At 33.3% G+C, this 12,934-nt stretch overlaps 2 long non-coding RNA genes across 8 annotated transcripts in view; one reads left to right on the top strand and one right to left on the bottom strand.

Annotated features, from left to right (window-relative positions):
* LOC137490345 (uncharacterized) overlaps positions 1-8,409 on the bottom strand; it is a 253,142-nt gene extending 244,733 nt beyond the window's left edge. For all 6 annotated transcript variants that reach the window (XR_015499311.1, XR_015499309.1, XR_015499313.1 and 3 more), the window contains exons 1-2: positions 8,302-8,409; positions 7,216-7,289 (exon numbers count right to left, since the gene is read on the bottom strand). This is a non-coding gene — a long non-coding RNA (uncharacterized LOC137490345). The remainder of the gene's footprint in view (positions 1-7,215; positions 7,290-8,301) is intronic.
* Positions 8,410-9,443: 1,034 nt separating this feature from the next.
* Positions 9,444-12,653, top strand: LOC147835282 (uncharacterized). 2 transcript variants are annotated; one of them, XR_015499318.1, is made up of 3 exons: positions 9,444-11,504; positions 11,903-12,197; positions 12,318-12,653. It is a non-coding gene; the product is annotated as an uncharacterized LOC147835282 (long non-coding RNA). The 2 variants fall into 2 exon arrangements; XR_015499319.1 differs by having other exon boundaries at positions 11,406-11,902; positions 11,987-12,197; positions 12,318-12,651.
* The last annotated feature ends 281 nt before the right edge of the window (positions 12,654-12,934 follow it).

Below are 12,934 nucleotides of genomic sequence, written 5' to 3'. Positions count from 1 at the left end.
TGTATGACTTTACAAATCTTAAATTTCATAATGTTATTTAAAAAATTCAATTATGAAAACATTGACAGCAACACTCGCGCACAATAGACCAGCTGATTCAGTTGTTACCTATAGTGACATTCAAAAGAGCACCGCGCTCCTTTTTTCTTGTCATCATAAAATGCATTGCGGTGCGCCTCACGTCTCTGGAATGAAAAAGCGCGTTCGTTGTTATCGGCTTCTATGAGCATCACATATTTGTTAACTCGCAGGACAGTAACACGTGCAAAGACACGTGCTTACATATGTTTTTTGCCAAAGAAGCAAAATGAAAGAAGGATATTCTGGCCACAGTTTAACACAGGAGTTGACGAACCAGCGCTGATCCTGGTCGTCTGTGCTGCCTGGAGCCGCGTCATAAACTCAACTAGGCATATTCATGATTTAGAGCAGACTACAATTAACAAACCAGCCTTTTTCCATTTGGAAAATAACAGTTATTAATAGTTCTTATATAAATTTTAAATAGCCTACAAAGCCTAATCTACAAATCAAACAAAGACAAATATTTTATGACAACTTCGCACCAAACTGATGCTTTCATTTTACAGCTTATAAAACATGTATGCAAATTAATGCAGTATCACATGTAAATAACAAAATTGTTATATGCTTAGCCTATACTTTACAAAATGTATAGGTTCAAAGCCTTATGGTTCATTGTCATTATCTTTCAGGCAGCGCGCGCGCACATGAACCGCAAGTAAGACAGAGGATATAGGTTAATTTATAATCATAATTAAGACATAATCTTTAAACTAATGACTTCTATTAAAAATGTTGACAGGTTTTGTAATATTATAACAGCGGAGCATTAATTGAATGCATTTTTTTCCATAAAGCAATCTATTTGAGGTAGCCTAATATTTAATTGACGGAAAAAAAAACACGGTTGGACAAACAGCCTATGCCGGTTCTTAAAAAGGATTCAGTTAAAGTTTTCGTTTTGTAATCTTAATTTGTCATTTAAGTGAAAAAGATCCAGAGAAGGATTTATTTATTTATTTATATATTTATTTATTTATTTATTTTTTGTTAAGTTTATTCAGTTTTTCTATGCTGCTAAAAAAACACTGCTGGTGCGTGATGCTCGTTCTGTATGCTGTTCCAACACAATCTCACAGCATGTTAAAATAACCTAAATCAGTATTTTAAAATGCAATATTTAATGTGTCAGACAAAATAGGCACGTCAATTTTTTTTATTAAATAATATTTTGATATTAATCTGTTAACGGTTAATATTCGGTTAACCAGCGGTTGTTGGTTGGCAAAATGAATCGAAATCAGAATTCCTAGTTTGGCATAAATTGTATCTTAACAATTTGATCTATTATTTGACGGTTAGTCAGCCTATCTACAAAAGAAACAAGAAGTGCTTCAACACAAGGTGCTGCATCGCCAAAACACCAAGATTATGCGCCAATTATGGCAATATGCAAAATGTTATGTTCTTTTTATTAGACATTTATTTCTGAAATGTTACTAAAGTGGTTTATAGTTAACTGAAATGTTCAGTTATTGATATAACATATGGATATTATGTAATGTAAGTCAGTAATTGTAATGCAGCATCATAATGAACAAATATGCGCTAGTCATTGGCTTATATTAATAAGGAGTTCAAAAATGGTCACGTCCGTAACGCAAAATTGTGGTCGTTTAGAGCAAAGACCTGAAATGAGTTGGCGATCATAATTAGTATGGACATATTTTGACTTTGTATACAAAGTTTCATTTTATTTGTTATAATATTTATTCCACAATATAATCTTTTTCATTAAATCGTTATGGACGTGACATGTGACCGAAGCTGTGTGATGTCTTAAATATGTAGCTCATAAATCAAAAGGGCAATAATGTTATGAAAAAGTAAAGCTAATTATTTATACTACAGACTCCAATCCTTCTGCAGAATGATTACTGTTAACATAAAGCATGGAAAATGTGAGTCTTTAACCCCTTTTTTGAAAGCACGAAAAGTAGTTGGATAATAATGAAATTTACCATTGCAACAATCCTCATATTTCATGGATAAACAAACCAATTTCCTTAAAAATTCAACAAGAGCACATCATAACAATAAAATATAGACCTTAATAAGCAAATTGAAATAGGTTTTGTTATTTTGGTCAAAAGTTTATTTTTTCATAAGGTTGACATTTTCATGTAATTGCTCATATATATATATATATATATATATATATATATATATATATATATATATATATATATATATATATATATATATATATATATATTTATTTTATTTTATTTATTTATTTTTTTCAGTACCGGTCAAAAGTTTTATTAGTTTTTTTAAAGAAAAATTATTCAGTTCATCAAGGCTACATTTATTAAATGTAAGAAATGTTAAATTGTTAAATATTTATTAAAATTTTAAATAACTGTTTTCTTATTGTATGTAGTTTTAAATAAAATCATTATTTCAGACATTATTGGTTTTATTGCTATTACCATTAATAACAATGACATCAGTAATAATGATAACAACAATAATAATATTAGTGATTTCTGAAGGATCATGTGACTCTGAAGACTGGAGTAATGAAGCTGAAAATGTATCTTTAAAATCACTGGAATACATGATTAAATAAAATGATAAACTACTTTTGAACAGTTATTTTATAGTACAACATTTCACAATTTTGCTGTATTTATGATTAAATACAGGAGAAGCTTATTTTAACATATTTAACAATCAAACTGACCCTAAACTTTTGAGCAGTTGTGTATAGAATATTTTATAAGCGAAAGTGTGCACTTTAATTTTAAAAACCCAGACATCGCCACCAAATATAAATCAGAGAGGTCAGACTTTCTTATACAGAGCCTCATTTCAGTTGTCAGGTTATGTAAAAATCTATCTATCTATTGAATTAATCAATCTATTAAAAAGCATTCTCTAGAATTCTGCATTATAGGCAATAATTTGTAGAGAGACATATGAACCGAGACTGCATCAGATTGCGAAGCAGATCAGTGTTGATCTTTCTTTCGAGCTGTCAGTGCGGAAATGAACAAAACAACAGGCCTAATACAGCATGTTATAAGATTAAAATATGGAAAAATGATCAGATGATAATTTTTTTTAAAAATTCAAATTTCAAACAGCTCTTGGTGATAGATCAGCATGCTTTCATTTTTGCATTACACATGAAATGCACATTAACCGGTAGGAATGACATCCTGCCCTGCTCATCATTCTCTCTTAATATAGCCCTATGGCTATTACACAATCATAATACACTGTGATATAGCCTGGGTCATTAGTTTGTTGCATTGTTTTGTTGTCTCACTACAATCGATCCACTCAATAGAGCAGAGACTAAAGCTGAGCCATATGGCAAAAAAAATTATCACGATCATTTTTTTCTTATCAGTCGATATTGATATTTATCACGATAAATGTAACATCTTTATATCTATCAATTACATAAGATTTTAAGCATGCCAATGGCTTTGTGCAGCTAATTTAACACATTTAGTGAAATGTTGGCTGTCTGACAATATAAATAATAAAATAATAAACAAAAGAACAATCTTAATTGAGCATTTACTTGTTCAAGTTTTCAACAACCAAAGACATTACCTACAAGTAACTGGATATTATTGTTCAACATCACAAAAAAAATAATAAACCTGATTTGGAACAACATGAGTTAATAGTAACAGAATTTTCAGTTTTGGATGAACTCTCCTTTTAATGGTGAGTATGGTGAATTTAGGGTGAAATACACTTTAATGTATTTTATTTAGGGATGCTAATGATTACTTGATCTATTGATTGTCGATAACACTTTGATAGACCTTATTGATGACTGATTAAGCATGGACATGTAAAGGTTTAGTTATGCTTTGCACATCCACGCATTAAATAATCAAGTGTGTGCAGTTTACCTTACTTATGCTGTCACTCTCTTGACATCCCATATTGCGGGTCGCATAAAACCTTGTTAAGCGCATATCTCCGATATATCCGCGCGTGTCTTAACCAAATTTGTCTGACAGACTAGCACAAATAGGTCTATGCAGACTCTCATTTTACAAATCGCGCATCACAACGAAAACATGTGGCGAACTAGCCGAGGAGCCTCTCAATTTACACAGCGAGCTTCTGAGCTCCATCCAAGTTTATTCTTCCGAGGTAACCCAAGAAATCTATCAGTGCTGCAAAAAGACTGTCCAGTTCATGCTGCTCAGACCACGCTTAGTTAATTAATTAAAATAAAACCGTGAAAATAGTTTGATGGATTGTTTTGGCGCTAAAGCATATAGCGAACTTATGTTAAAGCGCGTCACCTCAGATGTTATTCATTCCTCTTGTTTATGCTGTAGATATGTGACCAACAAAATATACATCAAAATTAAGTTACACATTATACAAAACGAAATTAGTTACAAAAAGATACATTTTCTAGTATATATATATATATATATATATATATTTTTTTTTTTTTTTTTTTTTTTTTTAATATATCAAATTTCTGTAGCTCAAACTTGTTCCATCCATTTGCTGTTCTACAAAGTTTCACTGGTGTTAGTAGATGGTTAACAAACTATGAACAATTGATCGGTAAAGTGTGAGTTAATATATTAGTTAAGTGTTAGTTATTAGCTTAAGTATGTTATTGGGACGTTATTCTAAACTTGCAACTATCCCTCATTTACTAACAGTTAATAAATGAAGATTAGTTGCAACTAGAATAACATCCCAATCGCACAAACAATTAACTGATACTTAACAAGTCTTTAGTAAGTAATTCACTAACAGCTTGTTTATGATCTATTGCTAATTTATTAGGTATAGTTATAAATCATCAAAATACAGTAACAAGTTGTTTTGAACTTGTTAACTAACAGCTTGTAAGTTATCTATTGGCGAGCTATAAGGCACAGTTATAAATAATTAACAAATGATTAACTTTTATTTAACAAGTCATTTAGAACTCATTGACTAACAGTTTATTATTGGACTCTTAACTAATTATAACGCATAGTTATTCTAAAGTGTTACCAGGAATGAATAATAAATAGCCTACTGATAAAGTAAGTTATTTAACAATCAGGTGATGTGCTCCACAGGCACGATAGAAAACTGGACTAGCAGATGGCATGAAGGTCCAGCCGCCTAATTCATTATATGTTTTGGTTAACTAATTCTTTAAATACAACTCTCTTGAGGCCTAATAGGAAAAATGCAGAAGTAATTTGCCGTTAAAATAATTTTTGGTTTAACGCAAACGCCAGTGATTTTCACATTCATTTTTCAGTTAGGATAAGTATTAGAGTGGCCTAATAAAAAGTCTTACAGTAGTCACTATAATTAATATTATAACAATTATATTTAATATTATCGTCAATATTATTAAAACTAAGCTATAAAATTGATGTCGCAGAACCCTTAAAAATATTTGCTTTCATTTTGACATCGCTAAAGCGCACTTTTAAAGTTGTGTAAAAAAACATCTGATTGTGCATCAGCATTCTCAAGTTAGGACACTTGACTTTTGATTTTAAAGATGATCAGCCTGCGGAGTCAAGTTTATAGTGTTAGAAATTAATAGTGTGTGAGTAAGTGGATGCCGCGGATCAACCTCTCACATGGGCTGCAGGTAGGATGCATGAGAATTTAGGGTGACAGTTCTCTGTTTTGCTACACCAATGCCTTAAAATGTAATTAAGTAACACATTTAGCTACCATTATTTAAATTACATTAAATTGTAACATTTAACTTTTTACTAACACTGATAGTGGTGTGGTAATGAAGCATGATGACTCGGTTATGATTTATTATTATATATAATATAATATGATATAATAAAACGGAAATAAGGAGAATACAATATAATTTAAACCACTCGTTAGGCACAGAAGCCATGATCCATGTTAATAAATGGTATTGTTGCTAACCTTCATTAATGACCAAAATCAGTCACCAGGTTAAGTGCAATGGGATTAAAATGCCCCCTCTATAGTGGCCTGCTATAGTGATACATTATTGCTTGTTGCGAGAAAAAACAAAAGCGGACACTGTGGATGAAAACCTGGCTGGGGAGACAGCGATAACATGGATTATTTGTTCTTCAACGAGAAAAGATTGTAAACACGACACTGTGACAAAAACATGAGAGGCGGCGATAACATAGATTATCTGTTCTTCAACAAGAAAAGATCGCAGACATGACACTGTGACGACATTTATCATACGAACACATTTCGTTCTGATGATCATTAATATTAACAAGTAGTATTAGTAACATATTAATAACTCTTCTCGCTTTAGATTTTATGATTTAGAGCTTGTTCTTGTCGGCGAAATATAGGTTTATTGCATGTATAAATCAGATTATAAAGAATAATTAAGAGCATGTTTTTCCTTTATTGCATCCTTTCCGTAAGGTGTTTTATTAATTGATTGATTGATTGATGTGGTGAGTACATATTCACTGGCAAAATGTTTCTCCCATACCAACAACAAATTTCACCTCTGTACCCAAGTAGCCTACCTAAGTTAATTTACATTTTATGTAAAATTATTTTTTTGAACATTCGTTAATGAAACAACACAATGTAGTTTATAAATAAAGTAGTTTAATATTAAATAACTTTAACTGCTTGAAACAGTATAATAATAATTAAACATAACATTTTTAAAAACTTTACAAATAGCCTAAATGACACTTTACTAATCATTAATAATATAAATAGTAACTAATAAGAAGAATAAGAACAAAATAGAAGCCTTGTAATAAGTCAGATGTTTTAAAAATAACAGCATAGGCTACTAACTGTCCAACTTTTGTTTTCTATTCATATTTTAAATTCTTTGCAAGAAAAATTAACATGTTGACATGTTGGGTTTAAGCAAAGACATAATTGGGGTTTTAGTAGCTTTCTGTGGAGCAGCGCATTCTCAACTATCAAATATGTTGCTTTATTTCTTGTCAATGTCTTCCATTTATCACTTTCTCTTTTGTATCTGGCCATTTTTTAAAAAGCCTCTTTTGAGACTAATTAAGGTTTTATTGCTATACTATGGGATTTAAGACTTTTTAAGACTTAAAGATCTGCAGACACCCTGCATTAATATTACAAAAAATTTTTTTAAAAGAAACATTAATGCAAACAATGTGAAAGTTTGTTATATCTTACCACTTTCCAAAAATGAGTGAAACGTGATCTTCCGTTCTCTAAACTTTACTCTGACAACGTTGTTGGTTTGCATCCTAAAGAGACAAGAAAGACAATGTTAAACATAAGGGCATAACACAGCCAGAACAAGAAAAGATTGTTCATTAGTGTTCCACAAAACATGACTTATATTTGTTTAACTGTGTTTTTATATTTTATATTCAATTGAATATGAAAATTATATCCTATTCATTACATTATTATCTAAATATCCTGTTTTAAAAGATGCACTCATTAGAAACAGATTTATTTTGTCAAAGTGATGGATGCAATTTTAAAAGTAAGAAATAGACAGGAATAAACCGAAAAAAAAAAACTTTATTTACATGATTTAACCAAAGTTACATATTGAATGTTTAAAGGCTATGTTGCTGCTCGTTTTATTTGCATTTGATAGGCACCTAGCTAGTTTCTTTGGTATCAATATCAATTAACGTACATTTAATTTAAACATTGGCAGATTTTGATTCAGGATTACTCTTAGTTGTAACATGAAATGGTCGTCATCTATTAAATTGTTGAGTCAATTAAAGTTAACGTTACATGAGGAACACTAAAACTAGTTTCATGTTAAGTTAGTGGACAATCATTTGATAGGCACTTAACTATTTTCACGGGTATCAATTAACGTTTATAATCTATATAATAGCAGATTTGGATTCAATGTTATTTTTAGCTCTAACACATAATGTACAGATGGCTTTCATCGAATCACTTATGGCTACCGTTAATCTTACGTTAGCTCTTGAGTCAATCGCACCTGCCCCACATCATGAGCAGCTGGATATTATTGCATTTAACTTGGGTGAACATTTATAGACAAACATTGGATAGGCACCTAACTACTTTCACTGTAAGCAATTAACGTTCGTAATCGATATAAAATATATTTTATCTTTCTAATTAGGTCGTAAGTTCCCTGCAGACATCTGATCGTTCGATCGTTCGACTGACGCCCCTCGACGTTCCGTCTTGGTTGAAAAGTAAATCCAAAATGGAATATATATCAAATTAAAGTGAATATTAAGAAATTGTAACCTTGCTTACTTTACATCCAGCAGAAGTGAATATTTCCTTTGAAAGCAGCAGCAGCGATCATTGAAAGTGACGAAGTAATGGCGGAGAAGACTAGAAACCCAAGGTGCAGAACAGTTTGAGGAGTTAGAAACCTAATTTCAAAAGATGCAGTCTCCAAGCACCAATCACAGCGCACGCATGCAGCACGTCCAATTAGGGTGGGGCGACCTGGAAGGACGAGAGAGAGAAACACTCACACACACACACACACACACGGCGGCACAGAAATAACTCACTATCACTGTATGTATGTGGATGCATTATGGTCAGATGTTTATGACTGGCTTTACCCAAAGATACCACACCTAATGACCTTCATAGTGAATGACATAATTTATGGACTTGTAATGGAGAGTAAAGAAGATGCCTTTCTAATCAACAAAATCCTCATGCTTGGAAAATTTAGCATACATAAATCAAAATATTTGAAGGTGAAACCAATTTTTGTGCTTTTTATAATGCGAAATTTTATATATATATATATATATATATATATATATATATATATATATATATATATATATATATATATATATATATATATCTTAAGATAATGAAAACAAAAAGTGCAATTATTCTTCTATCTTTGATAGAAAAATATAAATTACAGAAAAGTCTGGCTGCAGAGTTGCACTTACACCTTCAGGCTTGCACTCTCAGGCAGCCACGCTTCCTGCAAGTGACGTCATTTACTGTACAATTAACACCTGCACCTGTCACTTCACTTGAAATCAACACAAATAAGCCAAAAGTTTCCAGTTTGTTTGTGTTGACAGTGACAACGTTGTCAAATAATTTTAATACTTAAGTTGTACACCATGACAGACCCCACAACCGCCCTCCCTCCCCTCCCCTCCCCCCGAAAAGCAGTTTGTAAATTCATCATATGATTATAATGCTTTAATGTAGCTAAATTTACCAATGCAGGCTACCATTAACATACACCAGCAAAGCTTTATATTTATTTATATGAACTATCAGGTCTATATGCAAAACGGGTCCATACTGGAGTCAACTTGAACAGCGCAACGGATCCGGACCCGTTTCAGACCTTACTGGTATCCGCTAAAAAAGCTACTTATAGACTAGCTCATCTGGCCCAGATGCGATCTGGACTCGGACCCACTGATGAAGTAGTTTATCCGTATCCGATCCAGACCCGTTCATTAGTAGATAATTTGGTGCTTATACCTTGAGTTTCCTAATTCAAAACTAATCTTGGCAAAACTACCTAAAGAAATATCTCAAATCTATAGAACAACATTGCTCAATAAAAGCTTGCATATTTAAAATGTCTGCCTTAATCACTCAAAACTTCTAAATCTTAATGAATCCTTTTTTTTAAAGTTGTATTACGTATACACTGACCAGAACAACTAAAACACAATGAAAGAATTGTGCCGTTAACTTTGTTTTAATTCATAAAAGCATTTTACTACATGAAAAAAGAGTAAAAGGAGAATCAAAATAATATAATAAGATAATAAGAATTAATTACAGACTCCTTGCTGAACAGAATATTACTATTTTTAATGACCATTTCAAAGAGTTCTCTGTTGAGTTAAGGTACTGACAGTGTGCGACTCCTTGAGCTTCCCCTGTCTGCTGCCAGGTTGAACCATCGTATCACATGTTAAACAATGACATATAGTGGCGGCGACGCAGTACGTAGTGCTGTCGCCTCACAGCAAGAAGGTCGCTGGTTAGAGCCCCGGCTGGGTCAGTTGGCAACAGTGTGGAGTTTGCATGTTGTCCACGTGTTTTTGTTGGTTTCCTACGGGTGCTCTGGTTTCCCCCACAGTCCAAAGACCTGCATTACAGGTAAATTGGGTAGGCTAAATTGTCCGTAGTGTATGAGTGTGTATGGATGTTTCCCAGTGGTGGGTTGCAGCTGGAAGGGCAACCGCTGCGTAAAACATTTGCTGGATAAGTTGGCAGTTCATTCCGCTGTGGCAACCCCAGATTAATAAAGGGACTAAGCCGAAAAGAAAACGAATGAGTAGATTAATCATCAGTGGCAGCATGGGATACATGGTTCTATCTCACAGCACCTGTAACACACAAGCAGATATTTTTTAAAGGAGTGGTCCACTATGATATGATATTGTAAACTTTAGTTGGTGTGTAATGTAGCTGTGTGGACATAAACACCTCTGAATGTGAGACACTCAAAGTTCAATGCAAAGGGAGATATTGGCTTTTGTTTTGTAGCTTAGCAAAGCCTACAGTGAATAAAGTTTAGGGACAACAAAAAATACTGTACATCCGGGCTAGTTAGATCACAAGGGCGTCTGGTTACACACATTTGTCACATGGACACACCCTGCGCAGCAAAGGGGCATGGCCAGAGGCAGTAAAACATTGCATTTAATTCTGAAAAAAAGCTCAACCAGATTAACATGTCATACTGCTTTCACAATAGCCTACTCATTTATTTTATTACTTAGGCCAGGCATGACCAAGGGTCTGTTCTTCATAGCTCGCTTAAATGATCTAAGATGATTTGGCAGATCCTGGGTCTTTTAATCTTGATAACTGATCTCTGGCTAATTTGGTTCTTTAAACAACTTTGTGAATCTGATTAAAATGTCTGGGTGAACAGATCTGAGATCGCTGCGTGTGTTGTGAAGGACTGATCCTCGAAATCATGATCAGCAATGCAACGATTGGCTGACGGCACAGCAGCGTAATGACATAATCTGATTAATATTCCATTATTATGAGCAAAATTACATAAAATTAATTGGAAACGGTTTGTTAAATATTGCACGCATTAACTTTACACCTTGTTGTGGGCTGCATGATTGGCCCTTTCATGTGTCAAGAGCAGTTTATTTAGTTTTACAGCAAGAGCGTATTTTCCTTGTTATAGTACCCATAGTAGTATTATAGTAGCCATTTTTTAAATTTGTGTAAAGAATAACTGGATGTTTACAAAAGCATTTTGATATCGGTAAAGGCGTCTGTTTATGAAGCATTAAATCACCGTCATATTAACTGTCAAAACATGTTTATGACTGCATAAATGTATTATTGCTTTTGTAAAGTCACATATTGTGCATTTCTATTATCATACACTAAGGCCCGGTTTCACAGACAGGGCTTAATATAAGCCAGGAGTAGGCCTTAAACAGTACTAGTTAATCTAGGGCATTTAAGTACCTTTCAAGAACGTAGCTTAAAATAGGCTTAGTTAGTCAGAGACTACAGAGTCCTGGACTAACTTAAGTAAGCCTAAATGAGAACGCCTGAGATAGGCCTGATTAGGTTGAGTATAAGCACATGCTGTTGGTCTGATGGTGTTCATTAAAACCTGAAATGGACTACAAACCAGTATTGTTGGTTGCAAAATTGACACAAAGCAATGGCAGAGGCAAAGAGGATCCGTTCAAAAAACTTTAGTGAGTATGAAAAAACACTACTAAAACAAATTTTGACAAACTATGCAGTTATTGAAAGTAAAACCCACACTACTGCTAGTGAACAAAAGAAAAGGAGTGCTTGGAATGCAATTTGCAATGAATTCAATGCAAATGAAAATGTAACCACAATAACAATACATCAACTTCAGGTGAAATTTCTTTGGTATTATCATTGCACATTTCTCATATTTATATTTTTGTCATAAGTTATAATGAATGATATTTGCCTCTAGACTCTGTGGAAGAACCTAAAACTGACTTTAAAAAGACAGGATGCAGAGATCAGAAGACAGCGATTTATTACTGGTGGTGGACCACCAAATAAAGATAAAACTGATGAAGTGGATGACTTGTTGTCTGGAATAATACAGAACCAGCAACCTCTGGAAGGTATACCAGATGATGATCACTTGAACAGTTCAGATGAAGAACTGAGCGCAAATGGTACGTAAGAAAAAAAGTTGTTTACTTTCTTTGGTACATATTCAACTCTGTCAATCTTTATTCTTCTAAATGATCATGAGATTGTGAATTCAGTTGTGCTTCTGTGTTTTTTCCCCACAGAACAGAGGGATCTGAATAGGTTGGATGAGCCAGAACACAGTGAGTGTGTGCCCTCAACATCTGCTCCAGCATCCCTCTCAAAAGATGCTGCCACCACCTTTCAGAATCGAGCAAGCAGGATGACTATTCATGAAAAGTTGGCCAGAAGATTTCATGAGCAAAAAATGAAATTCATGAAGGAAGAGCATGAAATAAAAATGAAAATTCTACAGGTTGAATTGGATATGAAGTTGGAAGAAAGAAGTATGATACAAAAAAGATATAGTAAAGAGACAGCTGTGATTGCAAGCCATGGTGTAAAAGATGTGTAAAAAAATAAACAATTTGTCATTACATATTCATGAGTGAAAGTGTTTTATTTTTCATTTTCAACTAGTATTAACTAAGTGACTTTGCTGTACACTGTTTTAATTTTGTACAGAACATTGTCAAGGAAAAATGAGCCATAAATGCATTCCATATTGACTTTCATCTTATCTAGCTAAAGTGCTGTAATGTGAATGCAGCTCTATGTGCAAGTCCATGTTGACCATTGGCTGCCTTAGCCACTGCCACATCTGCCTCATTGTAATCTTCCATTGGAGGATCAGGACAGCAGCATTGCTTTAGGTAGTTGT

Source organism: Danio rerio, chromosome 9 (assembly GCF_052040795.2).
Source record: "Danio rerio strain M-AB ecotype USA chromosome 9, GRCz13ab, whole genome shotgun sequence".
Lineage (NCBI taxonomy): Eukaryota > Metazoa > Chordata > Actinopteri > Cypriniformes > Danionidae > Danio > Danio rerio.
The sequence above is the reverse complement of the archived record's forward strand: the minus strand, read 5'-3'. Positions and strand labels throughout refer to the sequence as shown.